This window comes from Onychostruthus taczanowskii, unplaced genomic scaffold (assembly GCF_017590055.1).
Source record: "Onychostruthus taczanowskii isolate IOZ18803 unplaced genomic scaffold, ASM1759005v1 scaffold32, whole genome shotgun sequence".
Classification (NCBI taxonomy): domain Eukaryota; kingdom Metazoa; phylum Chordata; class Aves; order Passeriformes; family Passeridae; genus Onychostruthus; species Onychostruthus taczanowskii.
Window position 1 is genome coordinate 7,941,948 of NW_024500572.1, and position 5,743 is coordinate 7,947,690.

The window sequence follows — 5,743 nt, forward strand, 5'->3', positions numbered from 1 at the left end:
TCTGTGTAATGGTCACTGCTGTACTGATTTGACTGGCCCTGGGGGCTGGGTGTCTGCTTGCCAGGCCAGCTGCTGGATTTCTAGGAAACCAAGGGATGAGGCAGGTAGCTTTAATGCAGATTTGTGGCCTGATGTGACCAGACGCAGAGCAGTGGACCAGGACCATGAGTGCTTGGCCACCACCCTGTGCTGTGCTGGGCAGGAGCAAAAGCCCTTGAGCAGGAGAACCTGCTGCTGCCAAGATGAGACGTGAGTGAGACATCCACACCCAGAGTCCCGAGTGGCAAAATGAGTCACTGCCCTGTGCCGACAGCATCGAGCGCCAGGACACGCTGGCTCCACACCCCCGTGGGTCTGCTCAGTACAGGATGGGCGGCTGAGCAAGGTGGGGACTCTTGGCCACGCTGCTCAGGATTTCAGCCAGCAGGACCCATGCTGTGGGGTGAATTATGATGCCAGCCCCATGTCTGCCCTGCTCACTTACACTAGCCTTTGGATAACAAAGTGCTTTCTGGAGCACAGAAAGCACTGCCCACCAGCCTGAGCTCCCCACTGCCTGTCTGCCCCCTGGCACCCTCTTCCAGCTTGGCAAAGACACTGAGCTGCATGGCACAGCCCTACAGACCAGGAACCACCAAGGCAAATCCCCAGGTGGGGCTCGGCCGCAGCATCCCCTCCATGAGCAGTCGAGACTCTGCTGAACATTAGGACAGGCCCCCACTGACCCCACCACATCCTCCAGCCAAGCCCCCGTGGGAGCTGGGTCTCTCCAGCCAGCGTCTCAGTGTCTAAATATCACCATGGGCTGCAGGGAGCCTCTAGAGCTCCCGTGGCAGGAGGAGATTTAGCAGCCCATTGCCTCGGTAACACCCCTTGCTCGAGCTCAGAGTGCCTGAGGATGCTGCAGCACTTCGTGAGCAATGGGTTTACATTTGCACAGTGCCTTTTGCCAGAGGGATCTCTGTTAATGCTGCAAATGTCACATACTTGTGTGGAGGCTACACACATCAGTCACATCCCCCACCTCCGCAACACATCAGGTCCTCTGAGATAGAATCACCCGGGGAATGGTGGAGAAGAGGCAGATGCAATTACCCCAGCTGGGGTTTAGTCAATACCTGGGGAAAACCTCAGCTCTTGTGCAGCTGCCCAGAAAGTTTTGACTGTCACACATCTTCAGGATGTTCCTTTCTGATCTGGAAATAATCAGACAGGACAAGTTATTGCATTTGTCTTCAGTAAAGCAAAGATTAAGTCTTCAGGAATTACCAAATTTGAGTTGACGTTGGGATGTATTTCTATGCAGTTGCGCCTTTGGTAAGTCAACCACTCACAGGTAAGGTGCAGCCAGGCCTTGGCATTAACCACTATCACAGATCTGTCTCACAAAATACACTGGCAGCTATTCCTGTCGGACAAACGTGACAGTCAGTCCCCTGACCCAGTAAATGCTGTGACCAAGAGGGGTTTCTAATAAAGGCCTGGGGATCACAGCCTGTACAGTATGGACAGCTTTGCTGGATTAGAAACCTGATTAATGGCCTCAGGGGAGATTAGAAATTGCTATTTTGAGAGGGGGTTTTCATAGCAGGCTCTGTGTAATCACCAGTGCCAGCAGGACAGCCTTATCCTGGTGGTTTTCTGGGGGAGCTGACACTTCTGGGAGCCCCGGGAGGCCAGGCCAGGGAGAAGCATTTGTCTCTGCTAATAGCTGTGTTTATGTTTGCTGCAGAGCTCATCGCTGGCTGACCACAGCAATTACATGGGGGAGGCATATTTACATGTTTTAACTCTGAAACACTGAGCAAACAAGGCAAGATAATCATTAACTTTGGGAACTGTTAACCTTCAGCGTGAGTTTTGGCCAGTAAAGGAGAGATCTGCCAGAGCAAGGTCTCTATTTTAGTAAACATTGAAAGAATGATGTGAGAAAGCTTTTGGTTTTGTATATTATGAGTAGGTAATTAAAGGGCATTAACTTGTGTCTCCAGCCTCGATACTGTGAAAAACTTGTAATTGCAGAAGAGGGGGATAAAGGCGGGAAAAAAACACTATTTAAAAAAAGATCCATTGGCTTCATCAGCTTGGGAGCAGGAGGAGCAGGGGCAGTAAAGCACAGCATTGCAGGGAGGTATAGGTCTGCAGTTCATACATGCCCTTTTGCTGGTGATTATCATGCCAAAGAAATTGTATTTAGGCCTAAAACTTGCTACAGGAGCTTAATCAGTAAAGCAGCAATAGTTTAGGAGCAAAGAGCAGCACCTTGTCCTCTGCCCTTGAGGTTCAGGGGCTGGCCATGCTGGCTCCCAGCTCAGGGCTGCACACCCAGCAGGCAGGGTGGGAGCACAGTGGCTCCCTCGGGTTGGTTCGGCGCTAGATCAAACACTGTGAAATATCTGTCTCATGCCTGACCACAAATCGTTATTGCTGCCCCTTGGGTAACACATTCTGTGGGGGAAAGAAGAGGAACAACAAAAAGGCAAAATTCTGCAGACTTTGGACTCTTATGGGTATCATAAAAAAGTGGGGAATTGAGGAAGGAGGAAAATAAAAGAGGAAGAAAGGAAGGGAATTTAAGTGGACAAGCAGAAGCAGATTTTCAATCTTATCAGTTATAGTTCATAAGAAAGTGGAGCATGCCAGCCAGTCAATAGTGCTTGTTTGACCACCAGTGGGAAACAGATGATGAATTCACCTCTAAGGAGATTATGGCCAGAAACGGCCTCTTGCCCCAAGGAGCAGCTGCTGGGAGCTGTGCTTGCCAGCCCAGCCTGACCTCGGGCAGTGCACAGGAGGCTCCGCTCGCTGCCCAGCACAGGCTGTTCGGGCAGGGGCACATCCTTCTCTGCAGGGCACACAAAAAGCAGTGTCATTAGCCATTTAACACAAGGCATGGAGAGGGATCGTTTTGGGAGAGGCCTGAAGTGTCACAAAATGTCAGGTTTTCCCACGGATTTGCACTTGTGCTTGTTCTGCAGGGCAGGCTGTCAGAGCTGTACGGATCCAGCTCTTTCCTGGGCAGAGCCACCCTCACAGCACTCAGCAGTAGGTCCTCACCTCCTGTCCCAGTGCCCCACATACCTTTCACACATGGGCTTTATGGCACTCAGCACGTGCCCCTCTAAGTGGTTGCACAGTGTTCAGCAGTTCCAGTTTAACAGAAAAAAGGTTTACTCTGATAACATCAGCATGTTTCCCCTGTGCATGGCAGAGAATCTATTAATATTTGTTTAGGAAATATATTTGTCTAGGAAAGCCCCCCCCAGTCCTCAGAAGCACGTGCTTTACAGCTTTAACCCAGCCCCAGATGTAGCAATTTCCCCAGGGCCCAATTGCAAAACAAGCTGTTCTGGCCCTTGGCAGCCCTGCTCCCTGTCACAAGATTCTGGACTTCTAGTGGGCTTTTAAAGAAAGTTTTGGAAAAAGTTTGTTTGCACAGGCAGTGCAAGAGCTCCTGCAGTTGGGGTTTGGTTTTTTTTCCCTTTTAGTGTTACACCTCTGTGGGAGTGGTTTTATATGATCCCATACTGAAACATTTTGAATAATCTTTTCTGCAGAATAAAGCTTATGATTTCACCTTTAAATGGACAAATACCTCACAATTCAAACGCAGTTATTAGTGCCATTCAACCAACACCTAAAAAAATCCCAAAACTTTTACCACAATCAGGCAGTTTAATCCACTGGAGTTTTAACTCTAAAATATTTGGAACATAGGAAAAACATTTCAGACACTCAATACAGCATTGCTGCTCTGTCATCAGCTCTGGCTCCCAAATTGGAAAGTGTTGTTCATGTTGTAAAACTACTCTAACTTCTATCAGGTATAAAAGAAAGGTGTAAAAGATGATCATAGCTAATCACATCAAAAAATGTACTGAAAATTAAACAACATTCACAACCCTTCCTACAGGTACAGGGTGAGCCATGATATTCCATGCCAGAATGGACTTTGCATACTTGTACATGTTTTAATGTCAAAATGCAAACTCCATTTTGAATAAAGGGCTAGTTTGGCCCTGCCATTGTTTTTGCTTAAACTAGAAATCACTGAAGTCTATTTGGGCAAGAAAGAAAGTTAAGCTATGCTTACTATTAAAATACAGAAATCAGACCATGAAAAATCTACTAATTAATTTATTAAACACTGAAAAACCTGTATTGTTGCTTTCTAGAGTGATCTTTGCTAAGTAAAATCTTCAGGCAAGCAGGTTAGCATAAGACTAAACTGCTACCTGGATCACAGAGCACCTCAGCTCAAATCTTACTCAGCAATACTATAGAAATGAATGAGCCAAACCCTGAGACCAGCTCAGCCTCTGCTAGAGGAGAAACAGTTAATGCTCATCAGTGCCATGGCTCAGCAGAGCTGCTTCACAGCCAGGAACTACTTTGTCCAGCCTCAGTTAATCCACAGCTGCTGTGCCTGCTGGAGGTGAGTGCCAGCAGCAGCACAGGTGCTCACTCCCTGCTCGGACCCATCTGGGGCAGAGCCAAGGGCAGGGAGCAGAGGAAGAGACAAAAGTGGAAAGAATCTCACATGGGCAGTGACCCTGCTGGAATCCTGTGCAGAGGATAAGCTCAGCTCTAGTTGTGGCTGTTTTCCAGTTCAGGCTACCTGGACTCTGGCAGTACAGACCTGCTGTCCCCAGTCAGAGCTGCAGCACTTGAGGCATGGGGGAGAACCCCAAACTACACTGCCCAGTTATTGAAATTTTACAGGGACAAAAAGCATCCCATAGAAGATTCTCAAGCTTTAGATGAGGCATCTGCCCAGCCTTGTCTGTCTGGAAGTCAGATATCCTGGTGTTTTCCAGCTGGTAAGACAGAACACTGGAGTTCACATTGCCAAAATTGTTCTGGTAACCCAGCTGCTGACAGTTGGTGTTTTTATAGTCTCTCTGATACACTAAAATATAATGGGATGTTACTATGAACATCTCAAATCCCAAAGGTTCTTGTTATTTGGATCTTTATTACTTCAATTATATCCTGTCAAAACATAGGTTTTTGTACAAGGAAGACCATACATCTCACATAAAATGCCATTTTATCCCTAGGGTTTGGGGTTTTTTTTCAGATCTGCAAAGATCCTTGTTTCATGGCCCTAAGACAGCACTTGAATAAGGGTAGCTGGCTATCTTCCATTTTCTCAAGATGGAAATACTATGTGTGATTTGCATGAAGAGCATCCCTATCTCTGTGAGATGAAATGATGGATTATTGAAGACGGCGTGTAGGTGTGCACTGAATGACTTCATTCTGAGCCTCAGGCAGTCCAGAGGGATCATATCACTGACAAGACCAATAATCTGGTCAGAGAAGCTACAGGAGTTCCTCCCAGCCAAAGCAGAATGAACAGAGGGAGTGCTGTGCTCAGAGTGCTCCTCAGGTGTACAGCTGATCGACTGACACAACAAAAAGCACACCCACACTTCAGTTCCTCTCAGGATTCATTTCAGGGGTTGTCCAGACTGACTCTCACTATGCAGAGGTCCCACAATTGGCTTAAAATAGGCAAAAGCCCTAAGAGTAGCAACACAAATTTCTGTGTTTTGGAAAGATTTCTGAAAGGAAAAACTTCAAATGTTTTGTGGCAGTCCTAAAAACACATAAAAATCAGATTGAACCCATTTGTAAGTTTTTAAGAGGAACTAAGAGCACTGTCTTCTCTCTCTGGCCATACCAGAGGATAAAGCCTGATAACTCAATTAGCAAGAAAAGATAGCACAGAACCAACAGG